Here is a 26426-nt window from a genome sequence, read left to right as displayed (position 1 = left end):
TGTGAATGTGAGTGTGAATGGTTGTCTGTGTCTATGTGTCAGCCCTGTGATGACCTGGCGACTTGTCCAGGGTGTACCCTGCCTTTCGCCCGTAGTCAGCTGGGATAGGCTCCAGCTTGCCTGCGACCCTGTAGAACAGGATAAAGCAGCTACAGATAATGAGATGAGATGAGTTTAACCTCATATCTGTGCTATTATATAAAAGACCGTGGTCTCACTCCATGCATGTAGAGTAACTGTGATTGCATCACAACGAATGGATTCTGTATTAATGCACCAAGTTTTGAACCAGTAAAATCGTCACTTAAGCCAGCCTGAGTTCTCTAATCTTTGTTTGTTATGTTGCTTTGCAACCAAAGCATGGGAGAAGAATTGTTAATAGTAAGCATCAATAAACATTCAATTATTTATTGACCATTGGCTTTTATCATATTGTTAAGGGTTTAAGACACTTTGCTGTGCATTGTACAGGGAAGCCATAGCCTAAAGGTTAGAGAAGTAGTTTTGGGATTAAATGGTTGCCAGTTCAATTCCCTGGACCAGCAGGAATGGCTGAAGTGCCCTTGAGCAAGGCATCTAACCTAACTTGGAGTGTTCCCCAGGCTGCCCTGGGCATATTGTATGTCACTCTAGATAGGAGTGTCTGCTAAATGTCATTAATGTAATGTTATACCTAAGAACACCCTGTCTTGTTTCTTTATTTTTTTTATCATTACGTTTTATACATATTTGTGAATGTCATATAACTGGGACTGATATAGGGAGTAAAAAAAATTTAAAAAGGCAGCCTTTTAACAGCCATATTCTAAGGTTGTCAGCTCAAACACTCTAAATATATCCAAACATTTTAGTTCTCCACCATCTGCTTGGTGTTATGTTATTTCACTCTGCAGCAGCAAATCCATGGGTCTTGCCTTTCACCTGGTCTTGGATATTTGAGCTAATACAGAGAGCTGGGAGCTGGCTTTATTCTTCTGTCTATGTCAGCATCCTGAACATCACACTTCAGCCTGCACCTTTCCAAAAGCTCAATCAGATCAGCTGTTATATCCATGAACAGCTTTATGACACTGCTGCAAGCTTTTAGTTCTTTTCTAATCAAACACACGTGCAGATGGAACTTAAATGTGAATGATGGGGTGCTATTTACTATGGCTGAGTCATGGGGCTGAAAATAGCAAAGAGACTAATTTGTACAGGTTATTTGCAAAATTAAAGGTGATGCATAGATGATATATAGTACAGTGCATATGCCCTTTAGTGGAAGTCATTTTTGGAAGTCATTCATCACACATTTCAGCACTCCTGATTGAAAAGCTCATATTTCTTTCCTGTGCCATAAACCTTTCTGCCACTTGTTTAAACAGAACCAGACCTTCTATGGCTCTACACGTTTACTTTGACCTTTATGAATGCATTCAGAAACAATTGTTTATTTTTAAGCCGAGTATAAAAAGTACATGATTCAGGCATTTATAGCTCTCAGGCTTGAGTAATGTAGCGTTTGGTAGAAAAGAGCTGATATAAATGAGCTCAAGACTGCTGACTCAAAGTAATATGAGAAAACTCGAAAGCTTGAACACTCTAAAAATACCCACACATTTTAGTCCTTCAACATCTGCTTGGTGTTATATTATTTCATCCTGCAGCAGCAAATCCATGCCAGTGTCACTTCTCTTTTCACCTGCATTCCCACCACAGCAGCAGTCGAATCAGTTAGGAAATGACTTCTTCAAGACAACACCTTACCAGACAGAACAAACCTCACCAGGGGCCACATTTACACCTTGCTTGACCTCTGCCTGACCACCACCTATTTCCAGTTCAAAGAATGTTTCTACAGACAGAAGCATGGATGCACCATGCACTCACCGGTGTCCCCTATAGTGGCCAATCTATACATGGAGGAAGTGGAAAACAAAGCCTTGACCACTTTTTCAGGAGTTGCTCCCAGCCACTGGTTCAGGTATGTGGATGACACCTGGATTTAAATCAAAACCCATGAGGTAGAAGCCTTCACAGAGCACATCAATGCAATGGATATCAACATCAAGTTCACTCAGTAGGATGTCAGTGGAAACAATCCCTTTTTGGACTGCAGCGTGCACATTGAACAAGACAGAAGCCTTAGCATTGAGGTCTACTGGAAACCCACACACACAGACCAATACCTACTGTTTGACTCTCACCATCCACTGGAACACAAACTGGGGGTTATTAGGTCCTTACATCACAGGGCTCAGAACATTCCTACAATGGTAGACGGAAAACAGAAGGAGCAAAAACACATCAAGGAAGCACTTCAGAAGTGCGGGTATCCCAACTGGGCTTTTGTCAAGACAAGGAAAAGAAACATAATGGAAAGGGAAGAAACAGCAACAAATGCAAGAACATTGTCATTCCCTACATTTCTGGACTATTTGAGAAACTCAGGAGGATTTTCTACAAATGCAACATTCCTGTACACTTCAGATGCAGTAACATTCTGAGGCAGAAATTGGTCCACCCTAAGGACAGAACACCCATACAGAAACAGGACAATGTAGTGTACAAAATTCAATGCAGTGAGGAATGCACAGACCTGTACATTGGGGAAACGAAACAACCACTTCACAGGTGCATGGCTCAACACAGGAGAGCCAGTTCCTCAGGCCAGGACTCTACAGTCTATCTTCATCTCAATAACAAAGGACACTCATTTCAGGACTGCAATGTTCGCATTCTAGCCAGAGAAGACTGGTGGTTTGAAAGAGGAGTAAAAGAAGCCATCTTCATCAACCTGGAACAACTATCACTGAACAGAGGAGGTGGTCTGAGACACCACTTATCAGCCACCTACAATGCAGTCCTTGGCACACTTCCCAGAAAACTGAATACACATCCACACCATAACTCAGCTGACTTCAATTACTCACATGACAGCAGAGAGAGCCAATGACCCACAGATCACCCTAACGACCCTCTAACACCATTCACACCTGGCCTCCAGTGACCCTAATGCCTACAGGATGACTGAAGCCCTGTCCACACGGCAACGAATTCAGGTGAATCTGATAAAATTGTTTATCGTTTCGGCCTGGCGTCCACACGACACCGGCGTTTTGGGTGCCCCAAAATGAAATCTTTTGAGAACAGGTTCCAGAGTGAAAAAATCTGGCAACGGAGCCGTTGCGAAGTCGTCTGGATGAGTAGAACGGATTTGTTTACGATGATGTCACAACCACATGACTAGAACAAGAAGCACTCTCGCGCGCATCATTCGTAACAACAGAAATTGAAATTGTTTACACGTTAAACTGACTGACCTGCCAGACAGACAATTTACACCTGCTTTGATGAACAGAAAGTACAGCCTTCCACACAAAGCAACAGTTACCTGACTATAATGGAGGCAGAGGGGAAAAGGGTCAGAAGATCCTTCAACAGACTGTTTTGTATGAACCACTGCATTGCATTCACTTTTGTATACAGCTTTTCTTTTAAATAAACAAGTAACTGAACCATTTCTTGAATTTCTTTTTTTATTGGATAAGACTGCTTTTCAAAATGTTCACACACAATATAAAAAGATATAAATTATATAAAAATGCTTTTCAAAATGTTCACACACAATAAGAAAATTAAGATATATAAAACTATGCACACTAATAAAACTAATTTGTACACACAGAAGGCACGATTTCCTCGTGTAGTCGCAGCCATCTTCTTCTTGTTGTCGTGTGTTTGTTCCTGTGAGTGCTTCACGCCGGATAGAAGAAGGGGTTTATGTGTGTAACAGACGTTGCGTTGTGTTGTTCACCAGTCTTTTTATTCTGAAGAAATGAGACACAATTACACTCCTGAGGACGGGCTGCAAACGTCCAGTGGCATTGGCGCTTACATTTCCAAAATGAACTGAAAGATGCCAGCGCCTCGTTCCCATAACTACCTGCGCTCTTAAAGGGCCAGCGCAGAATTTCCCCATCACTACACACAATGGCAAGTGGAAAAAAATAAACCCGTTACATGCGCATGTGTCCTACTTCTTCTTCTATTGTTCTGGTGTCTCCAATGGGACCGTCTTACAGCGCACGTAGAGGTGTGGCATGTGTATTGCATCGTTTTCAGCAAGCGTTGCGTTGCCATATGTACCTGATATTTTACTGATCCGTTGCCCATGTGGACGCGATATTTAAAAAAAAAAAATCTCGTTGTCGTGTGGATGTAGCCTGAGAGTGTCAATGACCCATGTGACCTCAACAACTCTCCTTAGGTTTGTTTTGGTTCACTAAAGAATAAGGAACTCCCTACTAGTCAGACAGAACTGAAGAAGCCTTTTGGATGAGAGGTGAAATGTCTTCAAGGATTTCAAGCAAGTCCAGTTGCCTTCTTTAGCACCTATGGTTTACAATGACCTGGATGTCTGAGAACCTTCACAGACATAATGTGAGAAAACTGAAGTAATTTAAAGGGACAGTGTAAGGTAGGACATCCAGTTTTCACTGAGTGAGTTCTGAGGTTGAAAAGTACTCAAAAAATATTTTCAGTGAAATTTTTCAGAAATACATGCCCAGTCCAGAGTTATGCCCCAGCAATGCCCTTAGCAACCAAGACACAAATCTTCAGCAAGTTCTTCAGCAGTAAACTTCAGTAGTGATGTCATTTCTGTGTGTAATTAAAGCTTCACTCACAACCTGCCATAAGTGTTTTGGACACGCATGGGTCACAGGGTTTGGTAGCTCGCAGCTGTGCTGCAGGGTCGCTGTGAACCCAGGGGAAAGTTTGGGGGAGGAGTACAGGCCAAGTACTTGTCAAGTACAGGTTGCACGCCTGACTTCCTCGAGGCATGAGAAAAACTGCGCCATTAGCCCGTGGAAAGCGTATGTCTGACACACGTGATCAATGAGTGTTCAGTGAGTATGGAGTGTGTGTGACTTGCATTTGACCAGTTTCCTGCACTACGAGTACAGGCCGCACTTGTGAAGCGTGTGTGACGCATGTGATTAGCATGTTACAATCACTCATAACTTGCATGTGATGCAAGCCAGGAGTGGGTATAAAACCAGTGTGTCTGCAGCATTCTGCATCTGTCTTTCGACTGAAGAACATTGGATATTTTGTGGGAAAATTTTTTTTTAATTTTCAGTTTAAAGTTTAGAAAATGGGACCCAAGAAGAAGCAAGCAAAAGTGAAGTAACCCAGCCTGAAACAGCAGAGGGAGAGGAGGAAGAGGAAGAATACATTGATAATGGTAGCAGCACCGGCGAGCCCTGCACGGACAGGGAGAAGTATGCCTTCAAGCCGGTAGAAGGCACAGCACCCCGCCAGAGGTATTTTCACAGGTAAATACACATGCTTTAAAGCTCATAGGCAACGGTTTTCATTTTATGCACATTTGAAACTTTATATGTTAAAAAACCCTCTGTAATTTTCTTCTGATCCCAAGAAGTATTGTTAATAAGTAATAATTAAAATAAGTTAGCACGGGGGTGGCACGGTGGTGTAGTGGTTAGCACTGTCGCCTCACAGCAAGAAGGTCTGGGTTCAAGCCCCATGCCTGGCGAGGGCCTTTCTGTGCAGAGTTTGCATGTTCTCCCCGTGTCCATGTGGGTTTCCTCCAGGTGCTCCGGGTTCCCCCACAGTCCAAAGACATGCAGGTTAGGTTAACTGGCAACTCTAAATTGATCGTAGGTGTGAATGGCTGTCTGTGTCTATGTGTCAGCCCTGTGATGACCTGGCGACTTGTCCAGGGTGTACCCCGCCTTTTGCCCGTAATCAGCTGGGATAGGCTCCAGCTTGCCTGCGACCCTGTAGAACAGGATAAAGTGGCTAGAGATAATGAGATGAGATGAAGTTAGCGCAGATCATGGCAAATTTCTGTTTGGCTATTTTCGTGACCACTCGGCACGTGACGTCATTTAAGCCAAAAAAACTTCTTGAGTTGAGTCCACTTCCATTTACTTACCTTGCCTTTTGGTTTGAGTGCAGACATGCATTCAGGAATTTCCAAAGAAAAACCATGCCTTATTGTTGTGCAGTGAACTGCAACAACGGGACCAGTTCAGGAAGAAGTTTTTATCTTTTTCTGAGAGAGGAAAAGAGGCAGAGCGAGTGGATTGGCTTTTTCAGGAAGAGGAGAAGAGGCGGAGCGAGAGGATTGGCTTTTTCCAAAAAAGGAGAAGAGGCAAAGCGAGTGGGTTGGCTTTTTCCGAAAGAGGAGAAGAGGTGGAGCGAGTGGGTTGGCTTTTTCCGGAAGAGGAGACGAGGCAGAGAGAGTGGATTGTGCACGTGAAGCCAGAGGGTTTTTTTTTTTTATGGAAGAGGAGACGAGGCTGAGAGAGTGGATTGTGTGCATGAAACAAAATCAAGCAATCAAAGAAGAAACGGAGCAGCAATGCTCAAGCAAAAAGGAGAAGAGTGGAGGTAAACATTTTTACTTTTGCTTGCAATGGACAAGTCAAGAATCCTGAGGGATCCTGTACAATCATTGTGGAAATGAGACAAAGGGATATTTCCTCGCTCAGTGTAGGCTATAAATAGTATAATGCCGCAGATGGCAGGCTAATGTGGCCTACTGGTGCACTGTCAAGTAATCGTTACCTATGGGAGCGTTTGCCGTGACGTCATGAAATGGTCATGTGATGTTTTGGTTGGCAAGAAGCTATTTATAAATGGCCGATCGGAGTTATCGGGTCATTAATTAATTATGGTAGTGTCGTGTTGTGTTATCGGCTGTACATACAGATTTGATAAGAATGATCCCAAGAGCTTTTACCGCATACCAAAGAAACCTGAAGCTCGCCAAAAGCTTTGGATCGCAGCAATTAAGCGCGACAAGTGGGAACCTACTGACAACGACCGTGTTTGCTTTCGACACTTTATATCTGGTAAGACACATGATTTTTTATTATTTTGTTTTGCAATTTAATATTATGATATTCGATAAAATTTCCTCATCAGAAAGAATTTGTTGTGCTATGACATTGCTTAGATATCAACCAAAAGATGAGTAAAAATGCACGAACAGCTGATTTGTATGCAGTACACATGAGTATGATTTCCGCAGATGCACTCGCGGCAAATTTATGTACTTTTTGCAGTATAAATATTTGACATTAGAAGACTGGTCGAACTTTTCATGATGTATTTGAAGATAAATAGTATAGCCTGGATTTAAAACACTGTTTGTGCATTCTAAATGTAGAACTTGCTTAAGTTTAGTACTGTACTGTATACGTATCTTTGGTGTGTGCATGTGAAGCAACAACATTAACTTATGTTTCAAAGATTATATTGTGCCTATTTAATCTTTGTCTTTTTATTATTAGGCACAAAAAGCAAATATAAATGAGTATTTCAAAAAAACAACTGAATAATTAACACTTACTTGTATGCATCAAGAGACTTGTAGGCTTTCATTGATTCTTTTGTGTATATTGAAGGTGTGTCAATCACATACAGGTAGATATCGCCGAAGGTCAGATCAGGCCAGGTGCTTGGATTTGGGTCCCATTTGTTCATAACTGCATAAGGATTAGGCAAAACTTTGGTGCCACTGTTGTACAGAAGCTTTGCTGCATATCTTTGCTTAGCATCAGTGGGCAACAAACTTGCATACTGCGATAAATCGCTACGAAAACTAGGTGATGATGCAACTTTGTCGGCTATTGTGAATGGTTCTTGCCAACCAATTTTATGCACATGCGCAATATTATATCACGCTCTAGTTTGGCGAACTCTCCCATATCCACGAGGGAGGGCGGTTTAATTGTTCTTCAAAAGGGATCTTATTTAGTATTACGATGAAAGTAAGAATTTATGGGGGCATCATGGCTCAGTCGACTAAGGTGCCATACCATAAATCTGGGGGCCCAGGTTCGATTCCGACCCGAGGTCATTTCCCAATCCCTCCCTGTCTCTCTCTCCAGCTCATTTCCTGTCTCTACACTGTCCTATCCAATAAAGGTGAAAAAGCCCCTCCCCCCCAAAAAAAAGTAGGAATTTATCATAACTACCAGAATAAATCGTTTGGGCGCGAGTCTTGTTGAGGTCTGGGGTCACCGCGATCAGAGTCAGCCGAATCGCTGTCCGATTCTGAGGCCGCACGGTCAAACCAGTGAGCCACATTCACCGATTGCTTTGCAAAGCCCATACCGGTAGGTTCATACATATATGGTTTCACCTCTTGATATTCAATTTGGAGAGTTCCTACTTCAAAATTGCTATTGCTTTCAGACATTTTAAACAACCTTTCACGACCAAAGTCCGTACACGTGTGCTCGGTTTGCAAGTAAACACAGAACTGCTCCCAGTCTGGTTTGCTTGAATGATGTCACGACAACTGTCCCCTGGTGGTGAAAGTGCACATAAGTGAGATGTAAACAAACCTTCGGAAATTGGGCAAAACAGTATATTTTATAAGGCTGCAACGATACATTAGGCCACGATATGATACGTATCACGATATTAGGGTCACGATACGATACGTATCGCGATACACAATGATACACGACAAACTGGTGTGAAAATGTCAAAAATGACATTTTTAATATGAATCAACAATAACACCATACATTTATGCAGACATTACAGTGTATGAGAAATGATGAGCGACCAGCCGATATAAACACATAATAACACATCCTTCATCTGTTTACATAATTTTTTTTTTTTGTGTGTATTTTGTGTATTTTTGTATAAGCTACTTGACACTTTAATTTCCCTCTAGGGATCAATAAAGTTACTCTACTCTACTAAAAGGGTGACTTCTTACCATGCTTACAGTTCTTACTAAATACCAATATATCAGCAATGCATGCACATTACATGCAGTGTGTGGAATAATCCACTGTACATATGCAGAGATTGGACTGACCAACTGACTTAGTTGGACTAAAACAGAATAGTTGATTAAAGCACCATTTGCACAATAGCATCTGTCTTTCAAAAACAAACTAATAATAGTAACAGCTACAAACTGCTCTTTAAAAACATTAAGTCCAGTTAGTCTTTTAAGCTTCCCCTAGAAAAATATCAGTACATCAACAATATGAGTGTTGACACGCTATTTGAGAATTACATTCAATTGACTAGATTAATATGATTACCTTAACATAATACTGTAGTAATAGCAACACGTGCCAACGTCAATGTTACCAAACGATCTGATTGGTTACGGACAGAACCGAATGCACACGGAAGCGCACGATCTACTGCGCAAGCGCGAATACCTCGGACACGGTATTGAAACTGCCCCGCACATAAAAGTTGATCACTCTGAACTTAGTAGCTTATCATCGTTAGCATATTGAGTACGGTCACACACGGACTGGCCATCGGGAGTAGCGGGAGTTTTCCCGGTGGGCCGGTGGTTCAGCGTGGGCCGGCGGAGAAAAAAAAAACAGTTGCGCGCTGGCCTTTAATATGATAAGCAATGTTAACAGTTTCTTTAAGAAACTGTTAACATTGCTTATCATATTAAAGGCCAGCGCGCAACTGTTTTTTTTTTTCTCCGCTGGCCCACCCTGAACCACCGGCCCACCGGGAAAACTCCCGCTACTCCCGATGGCCAGTCCGTGTGTGCGAGAGCGGCATATGTCAATTTCCCAAATGTTTCCAAATAAATACCCACCTTTCGTGTCATTTCGACGATCACGCCCGACTATAATTGTTTTGAGTATAATATAGTCTCTACATGCGGAAAATGAGTTAGTATCGTCGTGTATCACGATTCGTTTTGGCCGGCGATACATATCGTATCGTGGCGAAAGTATCGCGATGCATCGATGCATCGGTGAATCGTTGCACCCCTAATATTTTAACCGTTTTATTCAATTTTAGGGTGCAAATTAGAGACTAGGAAGATTGAATTCACTTTTCGGGTCATTCTTCTAGACAATAAAGTTGATATTCTCCGTTTCACCTCCGACCATTGCCTATGACCTTTAAACATTCATTTCAGCATCGATATGCTTATGTAATTAGTATTATACAGTGCTCAGCATAAATGAGTACACCCCCTTTGAAAAGTAACATTTTAAACAATAGCTCAAGTGAACACAAACAATTTCCAAAATGTTGACAAGACAAAGTTTAATATAACATTTGTTTAACTTATAACATGAAAATAATGTTAATAATGTAACTTAGATTACACATTTTTCAGTTTTACTTCAAATTAGGGTGGTGCAAAAATGAGTACACACCACAACAAAAACTACTACATCTAGTACTTTTTATGGCCTACATGATTTTTAATGACAGCACCAAGTCTTCTAGGCATGGAATGAACAAGTTGGCGACATCTTGCAACATCAATCTTTTTCCATTCTTCAACAATGACCTCTTTTAGTGACTGGATGCTGGATGGAGAGTGATGCTCAAATTGTCTCTTCAGAATTCATCTCATCTCATTCTCATCTCATTATCTCTAGCCGCTTTATCCTTCTACAGGATCGCAGGCAAGCTGGAGCCTATCCCAGCTGACTACGGGCGAAAGGCGGGGTACACCCTGGACAAGTCGCCAGGTCATCACAGGGCCGACACATAGACACAGACAACCATTCACACTCACATTCACACCTACGGTCAATTTAGAGTCACCAGTTAACCTAACCTGCATGTCTTTGGACTGTGGGGGAAACCGGAGCACCCGGAGGAAACCCACACAGACACGGGGAGAACATGCAAACTCCACACAGAAAGGCCCTCGCCGGCCCCGGGGCTCGAACCCAGGACCTTCTTGCTGTGAGGTGACAGCGCTAACCACTACACCACCGTGCCGCCCCTCTTCAGAATTCCCCAAAGAAAATTATTTCTTTACACCACAAAGGTGAAGGCTACAAGAAGATCAGCAAAGCTTTACTTATCAGTCAGAATACTGTAGCAAAAGTGGTACAAAAATTTAAGAAAGATGGAACTGCAACCATCTCACAGAGACATCCAGGTCGTCCACGGAAGCGTCTTCTGATGAGAAGGGTTGAAGAAAATCGGCATGCAAGTTCACTGCAGTTACCTAAAAAAGTAGAAAGCCAAACTGGGGTGACTATTTCCCGTGACACAAAACGGCGTACACTGCAGAGGAATGGCATGCATGGATGCCATCCACGAAAGAAGCCTCTCCTAAAGCCCAGGCACAAAAAAGCCCACCTAGAGTTTGCCAGGGCCCATGCTGACAAAGATGAAGACTACTGGGACTCTATGCTCTGGAGTGATGAGACCAAGATAAATGTTTTTGGAACTGATGGCTTCAAAACTGTATGGCATCGCAAAGGTGAGGAATACAAAGAAAAATGCATGGTGCCTACAGTGAAACATGGTGGTAGCAGTGTCCTTATGTGGGGCTGCATTAGTGCTGCTGGTGTCGGGGAGCTGCATTTCATTGATGGCATCATAAATTGACAGATGTATTGCTCTATACCGAAAGAGAAGATGCTACCATCATTCCATGCCCTTGGTCGTCGTGCACTTTTCCAACATGATTAAACACACATCTAAGGCCACTGTTGGATTTCTGAAGAAGAACAGGGTGAAAGTGATTCAGTGGCCAAGTATGTCTCCTGGTCTGAACCCAATCGAACACCTATGGGGAATTCTGAAGAGACAAGTTGAGCATCACTCTCCATCCAGCATCCAGTCAATAAAAGAGGTCATTGCTGAAGAATGGAAAAAGATTGATGTTGCAAGATGTCGCCAACTTGTTCATTCCATGCCTAGAAGACTTGGTGCTGTCATTAAAAATCATGGAGGCCATACAAAGTACTAGATGTAGTAGTTTTTGTTGTGGGGTGTACTCATTTTTGCACCACCCTAATTTGAGTAAAACTGAAAAAAATGTGTAATCTAAGTTATATTATTAACCTTACTTTCACGTTATAAGTTAAACAGATGTTATATTAAACTTTGTCTTGTCAACATTTTGGAAATTGTTTGTGTTCATTGAGATATTATTTAAAATGTTACTTTTCAAAGGGGGTGTACTCATTTACGCTGAGCACTGTATATGCTGATTTTCATGTATGCTTCAGCTAATGATGCCCAGAAGTGAGGACATTGCATGTTTTTATTATACTCATGTTTTATGATTTATTATTTGACATTTGCATGGTAAATTAACATATACTCAAATAAAAACAAAAAATGAGGTGGTCTTCTTCCTTTCTACAATGCTACACGCTACACGCTACGTTCCTTGGTTTCTCCCCCAATATATACAGTGGTGCTTGAAAGTTTGGGAACCCTTTAGAATTTTCTATATTTCTGCATAAATATGACCTAAAACATCAGATTTTCACACAAGTCCCAAAAGTAGATAAAGATAACCCAGTTAAACAAATGAGACAAAAATATTATACTTGGTCATTTATTTATTGAGGAAAATGGTCCAATATTACATATCTGTGAGTAGCAAAACTATGTGAACCTTTGTTTTCAGTATCTGGTATGACCCCCTTGTGCAGCAATAACTGCAAATAAGCGTTTCTGGTAACTGTTGATCAGTCCTGCACACTGGCTTGGAGGAATTTTAGCCCATTCCTCCGTACAGAACAACTTAAACTCTGGGATGTTGGTGGGTTTCCTCACATGAACTGCTCTCTTCAGGTCCTTCACCAACATTTCGATTGGATTAAGGTCAGGACTTTGACTTGGCCATTCCAAAACATTAACTTTATTCTTCTTTAACCATTCTTTGATAGAACGAATTGTGTGCTTAGGGTCATTGTCTTGCTGCATGACCCACCTTCTCTTGAGATTCAGTTCATGGACAGATGTCCTGACATTTTCCTTTAGAATTCGCTGGTATATTTCAGAATTCATTGTTCCATCAATGGCGGCAAGCCATCCTGGCCCAGATGCAGCAAAACAGGCCGAAACCATGATGCTACCACTACCATGTTTCACAGATGGGATAAGGTTCTTATGCTGGAATGCAGTGTTTTACTTTCTCCAAACATAATGCTTCTCATTTAAACCAAAAAGTTCTATTTTGGTCTCATCCATCCACAAAACATTTTTCCAATAGCCTTCTGGCTTGTCCATGTGATCTTTAGCAAACTCCAGACAAGCAGCAATGTTCTTTTTGGAGAGCAGTGGCTTTCTCCTTGCAACCCTGCTATGCACACCATTGTTGTTCAGTGTTCTCCTGATGGTGGACTCATGAACATTAACATTAGCCAATGTGAGAGAGGCCTTCAGTTGCTTAGAAGTTACCCTGGGGTCCTTTGTGACCTCACTGAATATTACACTCCTTGCTCTTGGCATGATCTTTGTTGGTCGACCACTCCTGGGGAGGGTAACAATGGTCTTGAATTTCCTCCATTTGTATACAATCTGTCTGACTGTGGATTGTTGGAGTCCAAACTCTTTAGAGATGGTTTTGTAACCTTTTCTAGCCTGATGAGCATCAGCAACGCTTTTTCTGAGGTCCTCAGAAATCTCCTTTGTTCGTGCCATGATACACTTCCACAAACATGTGCTGTGAAGATCAAACTTTGATAGATCCCTGTTTTGTAAATAAAACAGGGTGCCCACTCATACCTGATTCTTATCCCATTGATTGAAAACACCTGACTCTAATTTCACCTTCAAATTAACTGCTAATCCTAGAGGTTCACATACTTTTGCCACTCACAGATATGTAATACTGGATCATTTTCCTGAATAAATAAATGACCAAGTATAATATTTTGTCTCATTTGTTTAACTGGGTTCTCTTTATCTACTTTTAGGACTTGTGTGAAAATCTGATGATGTTTTAAGTCATATTTATGCAGAAATGTAGAAGATTCTAAAGGGTTCACAAACTTTCAAGCACCACTGTATACCCAGAGTCTTGCCCCTCATGTCGCGTGTGGGTCACATGAACTGCGTGCAGGTCACGTGCGCTGCGTGCACGCCACACATGGGGTAGAAAGTGAGAAGTACTTCTGTCTTGCGGGCCGCACAAATAGCAAGTGTGAAATACTTGTGTAGTACGTCTGAGGTATGTCACTTGTACAATGACCATGCATCACTCATGCGTCTTACTGTCATCGCAAAAAGCTCCTACTAGCTGTGCTGCTGACTTGGTTCAGGCATACAAAAGGAGTACGGGTCCTGTACGTAGTGTATGCTTTCTTGATTTGTCGCATAGAATTTGCATGTGCAGGACCAAAAGTCTCCACGGGCACTCTGCGATCTTCTATGGTGCTGAACACATGCAAGTGTCACACAAATCACAAGCACAGTTTTGCCAAATTTTTTACCATAGACCACCCGTAGCAGCACATATGGCAGGTTGTGAATGAGACTTAACAAAGCCACTGTGTGTAGTTAACAAAGCCAAATATCTATTATCTTATTATATCTCCTGCTCTTGTCCTGCTAATTTTACATCCTTTTCACATTCAAAAGAGGCCATGTTGTTGTGTTGTGTTGTTTTGTTTACATACATATATTGGAATGGCTGAAAGATAGTCATTGAGCATGAAAATGAGCACGTTTTGTTGGAGCTAAACAAGCCCTTTTGGACCCTATTAATACTAGTGTGCTATGTTTCAAGCACTTCAAGGATGATTGCTTTGCCAATCAGATGGCATATAACAGTGGATTTGCAAAGGGGTACGTCTAATTTATACACCATGAACATGTCTGTGAAGATTCTCAGTCATCCACGTCATAGTAACTGTGGGTGGTAAAAGAGAGCAACTGGACTTGCTTGAAGATTCTTGAAGACATTTCACCTCTCATCTGAAAGGCTTCTTCAGTTCTGTCTGACTAGTAGGGAGTATCAGGTATTTATCCTCTCATGGTGTCGTTGAGTCATCCTGTTGGTGTGGGTCACTGGGGGCTGGATGTGAACAGCCTCGAGAGTCATTAGGGTGATCAATGGATTGCCCATTAAGGTGATCAATGGAATGCTGATTCTCTCTGTCCTCCTGTGAGTCACTCAGTACGTTTACATGCACATCCAAATCGAGCTACTGTCGGTAATCGAGCAAAGGGTCCCAGCAGGGGTGCCAGAGAAATCCAATCCTACATGCACAAGTGAAATCGGGCTATTGTGCAAGGTGCATTGTGCACCCGAGCCACACATGGCGCTACACGCCCCATTGTGTTGGTACACTTCCGGTTGTCGTCATGAAGAGCTATAGTGTTGCCAGATACTGCTGACGTATTCCAGCCCAAAACATGTTCAAATCCGCCAAAATGCACTTAAAACTCCCCAATCTGGCAACACTGGCAGTTCCGTGTTCAAGCTGTTAGGCTTGCTCTAACAGACTGTATGGCTACAAACTGTCCGGCGCAGACCACTGTTTTGTAAGACAACTTATTTTGCACAATAATATTTTTCTAAAGTCCATTTTTTGCTTACAAATTTTTTTTTTTTTTTGCTTACAATTTAACTTATGTCTTAATAAACACACAAAAAGTTCAATTGTTTTGTTTTTATTGACATTCTTCAGATGTTGGACATACATACACACATATATATACAACCCCGATTCCAAAAAAGTTGGGACAAAGTACAAATTGTAAATAAAAATGGAATGCAATAATTTACAAATCTCAAAAACTGATATTGTATTCACAATAGAACATAGACAACATATCAAATGTCGAAAGTGAGACATTTTGAAATTTCATGCCAAATATTGGCTCATTTGAAATTTCATGACAGCAACACATCTCAAAAAAGTTGGGACAGGGGCAATAAGAGGCTGGAAAAGTTAAAGGTACAAAAAAGGAACAGCTGCAGGACCAAATTGCAACTCATTAGGACAACTGGCAATAGGTCATTAACATGACTGGGTATAAAAAGAGCATCTTGGAGTGGCAGTGGCTCTCAGAAGTAAAGATGGGAAGAGGATCACCAATCCCCCTAATTCTTGAATGAATGAATGAATGAATTTATTTATTTCGAACATGTATAAAAATGTATGTAACTATTTATACATACAAAAGAAAGAAAATGAAAAAAAGTGACAAAAAAAGAATAAATAAAATAATATAAAGAGCTAATACATTACAATACACCGCACATTGTTCGAAAAAGGAGTGGGAAGAAGTACAATACTTTTTTTAATTTCCCACCCCTTTTTAACTACCCCGAAATCCAAACTACATTAATACACTTATAAAAATATATACCACATATACACTTCATGATTATCCATATAAATATATAATTACAAAAATAAATATATACTACATACCATATCCATATACATATATATATACATATACACATAACTATCTATATAAATATATAATTACAAAAAAAAAATATCTACTACATACTTATCCCTGTAAATATGAAGATATCTATCCCCATAAATAAATATATACCATATACTAAGCTAGTTCTAATATAACAATCAACCCTATTCTATTTATCCCTCATCATCCTCCATTAACATATTTCCTCTGCAATATACTTGTTTAAAAATATTTTTTTGTACCTTTTTTTAAACAGATTTATATTTGCACTTTGTTTTATTTCTGTCTCCAGTCTGTTCCATAAAGTCACCCCACAGCTCGATACGCACATGCTTTTCATATTTGTTCGAACCTTTGGTTTTTTAAAATTTAGGTCTCCCCTTAGATTATATCCCCCCTCTCTCTCACTGAACATTCCTTGTATATTTTTTGGCAATAGATTATTTCTTGCTTTGTACATTATTTGTGCTGTTCTGAATTTGACCAGATCCATAAATTTCAACATGTGTGATTTTATGAATAGTGGGTTTGTGTGATCTCTGTATCCTGTTTTGTTTATTGTCCTTATTGCTCTTTTCTGTATTGTACATATCGGCTGCAGAGTGGTTTTGTAGGTGTTTCCCCAGACTTCGACACAATAAGTCAGATATGGCAAAAATAATGAGTAATATAGAGTATGCAAAGATTTACAATCAAGAATATATTTTGTTTTCCACAGAATTGCCGAGCACTTTGCCAGTTTTGCTCGTACGTATCCTACATGAGGTTTCCAGCAGACTTTAGGATCCAAAATCACACCAAGAAATTTAATTTCCTGTACCATTTCTATCTTAGTATTGTCTATTATCAATTCTACATTACAATCTATTTTATGTCTCCCAAACAACATAATCTTTGTTTTGCTTAGATTTAATGATAATTTATTTTTGTCAAACCATAGTTTTAGTTTATTTATTTCAGTTGTGATTATCTCTAAAGTCTGCTGCAAATTCTCACCGGAACAAAAAATATTGGTGTCATCTGCAAACAAAACAAATTTCAATTCTTGCGAAATTGTACATATGTCATTGATGTATATTATGAATAATTTCGGACCTAATATTGACCCCTGTGGTACCCCGCATGTAATGTTCATGAAATCAGATTTATGGTCACCTATCTGCACAAACTGTTGCCTGTTTCTTAGATAGCTCGACAGCCAGCTCCACCCAACTCCCCTAACACCACACTTTTCTAGTTTACTTAATAATATACTATGATCAATAGTATCGAATGCTTTTTTTAGGTCCACAAATACTCCAATTGCTATTTTTTTATTGTCTATACATTTTGTGATTTCCTCTATTAGTTCCATTAGTGCCATCGATGTTGATCTGTCCGTTCTGAATCCATATTGACTGTCTGTAAGGAGGTTGTGTTTTTCAATGAATTTGTCCAGTCTATCTGAAAAAAGTTTTTCGAGTATTTTGGAGAATTGGGGGAGTAAAGAAACAGGCCTGTAGTTTGTGAAATGGTGTCTATCTCCGGTTTTAAACAATGGTATCACTTTTGCAATTTTCATTTTGTCTGGAAATGTACCTGATTGAAAAGATAAATTGCAGATGTGGGTGAGTGGTTTCACAATTCCCTCAATAACTGTCTTTACTGTTAACATGTCTATATCATTCCAGTCTGCAGAGGTTTTGTTTTTACATTTTCTTACAATTTGGATAATTTCTTCCTCATCAGTTGCAGTTAGAAAAATTGTACTTGGATTTCTGTCCCCCATATCTTCTATGTCCCCACATTGTGTTGTTTCGGGTTCCTTTATTTTTGCCGCTAAATCTGGTCCCACATTTACAAAGAATTGATTAAAACCATTCACCACATCCTCCATATTATTTATGGTCTTATCATTTACAGTGTAGTACTCTGGGTAATTTGTAGTTTTGGATCCATTTCTCACAATACCATTCAATACAGTCCATATACCTTTAATATTGTTTTTATTTTTCTCCACTAATTTATTATAATAGTCTTTCTTACATATCCTCATAATATTAGTTAATTTATTTTTATATTTTTTATATTTTTCCTCTGCCTCTATAGTTCGATGCTTTAAGAATTGTCTGTATAATATATTTTTCTTTTTGCAGGCATTTTGTAGCCCCTTGGTGACCCACGGACTATTTGTATATTTATGTATATTACTGTATTTCTTTATAGGACAATTTTTATTATATAGTTCATTGAATATTATTAAAAATTCCTCATATGCTTTATCAACATCTTTTTCTTTATAAACTACATTCCAGTCCTGTATTATTAAGTCATTTTTTAGTGCAATCATGGTTTCTTCAGTTTTCATTCTTATATATTTATAATTTTTATTATCCTTTTTCTTGCTATAATTACAGTAATATACATTAAAAATAGGTAGGTGGTCACTGATGTCTGTTAATAGTAGACCGCTCTCTATATTATTTTCCAGGATATTAGTAAATATATTATCTATTAAAGTGGTGCTGTGAGAAGTGATCCTGCTTGGTCTGGTAATAGTTGGGTACAGTCCCATACTTAACATTGAATTAATGAACTCTTCTGTCATTTTATGTTTCTTATGATTTAAGAGGTCGATGTTAAAATCACCACAGATGTACATGACCTTCTGAGTTGATTTTATAAACATACTTTCCATCCAATCTATAAAAACTTCTATGCTTGATCCAGGAGATCTGTATATACAGCTCACCATTATATTTTTCATTTTTTCACAGCATATTTCTATTGTAATACACTCCATCCAATCATCAACAGCTACCGTCATTTTATTATTAATTTTGTATTCCAAACTATTATCAACATATATTGCCACTCCCCCTCCTCTTTTGTTCTTTCTATTGATATAATTTAATTCATACCCGTTCAGCTCAAAATCTACTCCCATCTCATCGTTGATCCAAGTTTCTGATATGGCTATTATATTGAATGGAGTATTGAACTGACTGAGATATTCCTTCATTTTATGGAAATTGGCATACAGACTTCTGATATTGAAATGAATAATTGATATCTTATTTCCGTCTCTGATCTTTGCATTGTATTGATATTCAGTGTAATACCGGCAGCTGATATTGATGTTGCTGAAAAGATTATTTTCCGGATCAATATTATTTTCCATATCTTGTATTTTGTGCTCAGTATAATGGAAAGTGTCCAGTTCTTGTGTCCAGTGTCCAGTGTCCAGTCCTTGTGTCATGATTGTAAATTGCTTTATTTGGCTCCCTCAGAATTTGTCCAGTTCCCCAATATCTCGGATGACCAAGATCTTGGCCTCTTCTGGAGATCCCCTCAACTTGATGAAAATCTTGCAGTTTTGTGTCCAAGTGTTTTGGATTTTCCCCTGTTTCCTTAGTAGTCTCGCCTTTTTTGCAATATCTGCATTTTTTTTTGTTAAGTGCTCATTTAAAAACACATCTGAGCCTTTCAGTTTCTTCCCTTGTTTTAACAATTGCATCTTATGCTTTCTGTTGGCAAATCTCATTATTACAGCTGGTTTGCCTGTGTTGCTTCTCCGTGGGAGAGGGTGACATGCTTCAATGTTATTGCTTTTTACCTCAATCCCCTTGGAGTGCAGGAATGCTAACACCTGTTTCTCCACAGAGTTAGCATCCTCCTCATTCAGTTCCTCTCCATCTCTTCTCGCCACTGCTCCAGCATATGAGCGGGGTTGAATTTGCAGTCCGGTCACAATGATGTCATTCATCCGGGTGTACTGCTCCAGCTCCTCCACTCGGTTCTCGAGAATGGCGATCCTCTTTGCCTTCTCTGAATTCTGCAGCCTCAGAGCTTTGACCTCTTCTACCAGGTCCAGGATGGTCTTCTGCTGCACCCTGACAGCAGAGATTTCTTCCCCCAGAAAGTCGAGGGATTTTTTAATATCATCAATCTCCTCGACCGTAGGAGCTTTCTTCGGGGGCATTGCGTTTGTTATTACGCGGCCCGTTCCTGCGCAACCTCTCGGCCCGCTCTCGCGCAGCCTCGCTCCCGCGCAACCTCTCGGCCCGCTCTCGCGCAACCTCTCGGCCCGCTCTCGCGCAGCCTCGCTCCCGCGCAACCTCTCGGCCCGCTCTCGCGCAGCTTCGCTCCCGCGCAACCTCTCGGCCCGCTCTCGCGCAGCTTCTGCGCCGACAAATAGTGGAGCAATATCAGAAAGGAGTTCGACAGTGTAAAATTGCAAAGAGTTTGAACATATCATCATCTACAGTGCATAATATCATCAAAAGATTCAGAGAATCTGGAAGAATCTCTGTGCGTAAGGGTCAAGGCCGGAAAACCATACTGGGTGCCCGTGATCTTCGGGCCCTTAGACGGCACTGCATCACATACAGGCATGCTTCTGTATTGGAAATCACAAAATGGGCTCAGGAATATTTCCAGAGAACATTATCTGTGAACACAATTCACCGTGCCATCTGCCGTTGCCAGCTAAAACTCTATAGTTCAAAGAAGAAGCCGTATCTAAACATGATCCAGAAGCGCAGACGTCTTCTCTGGGCCAAGGCTCATTTAAAATGAACTGTGGCAAAGTGGAAAACTGTTCTGTGGTCAGATGAATCAAAATTTGAAGTTCTTTATGGAAATCAGGGACGCCGTGTCATTCGGACTAAAGAGGAGAAGGATGACCCAAGTTGTTATCAGCGCTCAGTTCAGAAGCCTGCATCTCAGATGGTATGGAGTTGCATTAGTGCGTGTGGCATGGGCAGCTTACACATCTGGAAAGACACCATCAATGCTGAAAGGTATATCCAGGTTCTAGAGCAACATATGCTCCCATCCAGACGACGTCTCTTTCAGGGAAGACCTTGCATTTTCCAACATGACAATGCCAAACCACATACTGCATCAATTACAGCATCATGGCTGCGTAGAAGAAGGGTCCGGGTACTGAACTGGCCAGCCTGCAGTCCAGATATTTCACCCATAGAAAACATTTGGCGCATCATAAAATGGAAGATACGACAAAAAAGACCTAAGACAGTTGAGCAACTAGAATCCTACATTAGACAAGAATGGGTTAACATTCCTATCCCTAAACTTGAGCAACTTGTCTCCTCAGTCCCCAGACGTTTACAGACTGTTGTAAAGAGAAAAGGGGATGTCTCACAGTGGGAAACATGGCCTTGTCCCAACTTTTTTGAGATGCGTTATTGTCATGAAATTTAAAAGCACCTAATTTTTCTCTTTAAATGATACATTTTCTCAGTTTAAACATTTGATATGTCATCTATGTTCTATTCTGAATAAGATATGGAATTTTGAAACTTCGACATCATTGCATTTTGTTTTTATTTACAATTTGTACTTTGTCCCAACTTTTTTGGAATCGGGGTTGTACATACATACATACATACATACACACACACACAAATACAATGACTTGTTTATGTACACAATTCACAGCTATGCAACAGCTGTACAGATGTATTTGGTGATACAGTAAGTTAGCTAAATTTTAACAGTGCAAACAATGCCACAAAAAGAAAAGATTCATGCCGTTGTCATGATTCGTTGTCATGCCGACCGAGGCTGTTGTTTTTCCTGCTTTTGGTCTCGTCACTCGTCACTTCCAGAAGGGGCAGTGCTGAAGTAAGCGGCTCGACTCCGTAGTGCGATAGGGTTTACATGCACTAAGTAGCTCGGCTACAATCGCATAATCTAGGTCGTGTAGCTCGATTGCGAGAAATCAAGTTCGGTTCAATTTCAGCCGAGCTAAGGTGTTTACATGCCATTTAGAACTTCGATTTCAGTCGAGCAACGGCAGAAATTCGATTTTCTCTATGTGCATGTAAACGCATTGACTGAAAACAGCTGGGTTTTGGTGTGCATTCAGTTGTCTGTGAAGTGTGCCAAGGACTGCATTGTAGGTGGCTGATAAATGATGTCTTAGACCCCCACCTCTGTTCAGTGATGGCCATTCCAGGTTGACAAAAATGGCTTATTTAACTCCTCGCTCATACCAACGATCCTCTCTGGCTAAAATGCATACATTGCAATCCTGAAATGAGTGTCCTTTGTTGTTAAGATGAAGGTAGACAGCAGAGTTCTGGCCTGAGGAACTGGCTCTCCTGTGTTGAGCCATACGCCTGTGAAGCGGTTGTTTTGTTTCCCCAATATACGAGTCCGTGCATTCCTCACTGCACTGAATTGCATACACTACATTGTCCTGTTTGTGTCTGGCTATTCTGTCCTTAGGGTGGACCAGTTTCTGCTTCAGGGTGTTACTGGGTCTGAAATGTACCGGAATGTTGTGTTTGTAGAAGATCCTCCTGAGTTTCTCAGATAGACCAAAAATGTAGGGAATGACAATGTTCTTGCGTTTGTTCCTGTTATCCTCCTTGTCCATTATGTTCCTTTTTCTGCTCTTGAAGAAAGACCAGTTGGGAGACCTGCAGTTCTGAAGTGCTTTCTTGATGTGATTCTGCTCCTTCTCTTTTCCCTCTACCGTTGTAGGGATGTTCTGAGCCCTGTGTTGCAAGGTCCTAATGACCCCCAATTTGTGTACCAGTGGGTAGTGAGAGTCAAAGAGTAGGTACTGGTCTGTGTGTGGGGGTTTCCGGTAGACCTCGATGCTAAGGCTTCTGTCTTGTCTAATGTGTACGCCACAATCCAAGAAGGCTAGATTATTCCCACTGACGTCCTCCCGAGTGAAATTGATGTTGATATCCACTGCATTGATGTGCTTAGAGAAGGCTTCCACTTCATGGGTTTTGAGTTTAACCCAGGTGTCATCCACATATCTGAACCAGTGGCTGGGAGCAACTCCTGAAAAAGTGGTCAAAGCCTTATGTTCCACTTCCTCCATGTAAAGATTGGCCACAATAGGGGACACTGGTGAGCCCATGGCGCATTCATGCTTGTGTCTGTAGAAACTTTCGTTAAACTGGAAATAAGTGGTAGTCAGGCAGAGGTCAAGCAGGGTGCAAATCTGGTCCATGGTGAGGTTCGTTCTATCCAGTAAGGTGTTGTCTTGAAGGAGTCATTTTCTAACAGATTCAACTGCTTCCGTGGTGGGAATGCAGGTGAAAAAAGAAGTGACATTGTAAGAAACCATGGTTTCATCTAAGTCTAGTTTGAGGTCTGCAACTTTAGTAGCAAAATCTTGGGAGTTTTTGACGTGATGTAGCGTACTCCCAACAAGAGAAGCCAGGATGGTGGCTAGGTGTTTGGCAATGTTATAGGTGACAGAGTTTATACTGCTGATGATAGGTCTGAGTGGAGCTCCTTCCTTGTGAATCTTGGGGAGTCTGTATATGAGAGGAACGGCTTCCCCAGGGTACAACCTGTAGTACAGAGATTGGTTGATGGCTTGGTCCTTTTCTAGTTGTTGCAGGCAGCTAACAACTTTCTTTTTGTAACAACTGGTGGGGTCCCGCCTTAAGGTTTCATAGGTGGTTGTGTCGCTGAGGAGACTGGTCATCTTTGAGTGGTAGTCCGCTGTGTTTAGCACCACTGTGCATCTCCCTTTGTCAGCAGGAAGGATGGTGATGTTCTGGTCTCTTTGAAGCTATGTAAGAGCCCTCCTTTCTTGGCTGGTGAGGTTGGAGGGGGGGCACTTTTGCACTGGACAGAGCAGCTGATATCTTCAGTCTAAGTTGTTCTGCCTCTGTGTTGGTCAGATTGTTGTTTCTGATGGCTGACTCTGTGGCTGTGATGAGATCTACCACTGGTATCCGCTCTGGTGAAACTGCAAAGTTAAGTCCCTTGGATAAAACATCTTTCTCTGGTTGGGTGAGTACCCTGTCGGATAAGTTCTTCACCCATTTCTCTTCTATGTCCGGTTGTGTAGCCTGGTCAGATTTCTTCCTCCAAGTCAGCACTTCTGTCTTACTAGAGGAGGTGGTGTTAGACAGCAATGTTTGAAATTTGTGCATCTGTCATTCCTTGCCTTTGGTATGTTGTGAAATCTGTGCCTTCTCCGCGAAATCACAGAAGCAGTCGAATCTGTTAGAAAATGACTCCTTCAAGACAACACCTTACTGGATAGAACGAACCTCACCACGGATCAGATTTGCACCCTGCTTGACCTCTGCCTGACTACCACTTATTTCCAGTTTAAAGAAAGTTTCTACAGACAGAAGCATGGATGCACCATGGGCTTACTGGTGTCCCCTATTGTGGCCAATCTTTACATGGAGGAAGTGGAACATAAAGCTTTGACCACTTTTTCAGGAGTTGCTCCCAGCCACTGGTGTTAGGACTTGGACTATCTTGGCCTCTAGAGGCCGCTATTATTTCTGTTATTGTCATGTTTGTTTTGACTGCTAGAGGCCGCTATTGTTTCTGTGTGTTGTGTTTTGTTTTTCCATGTGCCTTGTGCCCCACCTAGTCCTCATTATTGCCACCTGTGTTCTATTTTAGTTTGTGTATAAATTCTTCCTCAGTTTGGTCCCTAGTCACAGAGTCTTTGTGCTGTTATGTTATCACCTGAGATCTCTGTTCCAAGTTCCTTGCCTTTTGTCTTTGTGGTCTTTTGTACTTTGTTTTCTTGTGGACATTTTGGACTTTGTGTTTACCATTTTGGGATCTTCTGAGCATTTGGATTTTTGCCTTTTCTTATCTTTGGCCTTTTGTTTTGACTTTGAACTTTTGGATTTTTATTTTTCTCGTATATCTTCTGAGCGGGGCGGCACGGTGGTGTAGTGGTTAGCGCTGTCGCCTCACAGCAAGAAGGTCTGGGTTCTAGCCCCGTGGCTGGCAAGGGCCTTTCTGTGCAGAGTTTGCATGTTCTCCCTGTGTCCGCGTGGGTTTCCTCTGGGTGCTCCGGTTTCCCCCACAGTCCAAAGACATGCAGGTTAGGTTAACTGGTGACTCTAAATTGACCGTAGGTGTGAATGGTTGTCTGTGTCTATGTGTCGGCCCTGTGATGACCTGGCGACTTGTCCAGGGTGTACCCCGCCTTTCGCCCGTAGTCAGCTGAGATAGGCTCCAGCTTGCCTGCGACCCTGTAGAACAGGATAAAGCGGCTAGAGATAATGAGATGAGATGAGATGATCTGAGCGTTTGGATTATATTTTTGTTTTTGCCTGGGATTTTGTATATTGTAAATAAACTGTTTTTTCTACTCTACTTTCGCCTCACTCCTCTGCACTTGAGTCATTCCCCTGGTGGCCTAGTGGGGGTTTGCTGGATCACTACACCAGCGACCCAGGTTCGATCCCCAGCAAAACCCTAACAGAAAGACTCCGTCATGACCGACTCAGCAGAGGCTTCTTCAACTGTCTACCCAGCTAACCTTCAGGGAATGTTGGCCGTGTTAACACGCCTCAGATCTACCATGGACACTCAGGGACGGACTCTTGCAAGCCAACGTGAGACCCTTGCTCACCACGAGGTACTGCTTCAGCAAATTGGGAAAGCCCTGGCACAGCTGACCCCTCTGTCCCCATCTCCTGCTCCTGCTCCACCATCTGCTCCCACTCCAGTGCCTCCTGCCACGCTGCCCTCTTCACCTCGCGAGCCCTGCCTTCCTGCACCACAGAGGTATGACGGCAAGCACGGTGAGTGCCGGGAGTTCCTTACCCAGTGCCAACTCACCTTTGAGCTCCAGCCAACCACCTACACTACGGATCGCCGCAAGATTGCCTTTGTGATAACCTTGTTAGCTGGTAAGGCACGAGCTTGGGCAACAGCTGTCTGGCAGAGACAGGGATCTGAGTGCTCTGATTTCAAGCTGTTTATGGAGGAGATGCTTCGTATCTTCGATCAGGCAGACACCAGTAAGGATGCAGCCAGGAAGCTCATGTCCGTCCAGCAAGGAGGAAGCGTTGCAGACTACGCCATCTCATTCCAGACACTCGCAGCAGTCAGTGGATGGAACAAGGCTGCCCTGGTTTCAGCCTTCCACCATGGTTTGTCTGATCCCATCAAAGACGGCCTGGCCTCTATCGGATGCCCAAGTGACCTCGAAACTCTGATCTCGCATGCTATTCATCTTGACAACAGGATTAGAGAACGCTGCCAAGTCCTGAGCCTCCCCGGCCTCACTGCCTCAACATGGAGCCGGTCTACCTTCTCCAGTGACTGTCCAGAGCCCATGCAATTGGGCCTCTCTGCATCTGAGAGGGAGCGCAGAAGGAGGGACAAGTGCTGCATCTACTGTGGCAAGCCTGGCCACTTCCGAGCATCATGTCCCGAGCTCTTGGGAAAAGGACCGCCCCGTCCAGCCGAGGGAGGGTTGTGACAGGGCCTACCCTCTCTCCTGAACTTCC

General features: G+C 41.7%; 1 pseudogene; it reads right to left on the bottom strand.

The window, feature by feature from the left end:
- The window catches only part of LOC132867589 (uncharacterized), a 42859-nt pseudogene extending 17234 nt beyond the window's left edge, over positions 1-25625 (bottom strand).
- Between the last annotated feature and the right edge of the window lie 801 nt (positions 25626-26426).

The sequence above is a fragment of the Neoarius graeffei genome, chromosome 19, assembly GCF_027579695.1.
Source record: "Neoarius graeffei isolate fNeoGra1 chromosome 19, fNeoGra1.pri, whole genome shotgun sequence".
NCBI lineage: Eukaryota > Metazoa > Chordata > Actinopteri > Siluriformes > Ariidae > Neoarius > Neoarius graeffei.
This window is presented reverse-complemented; position numbering and strand designations above follow the sequence as displayed.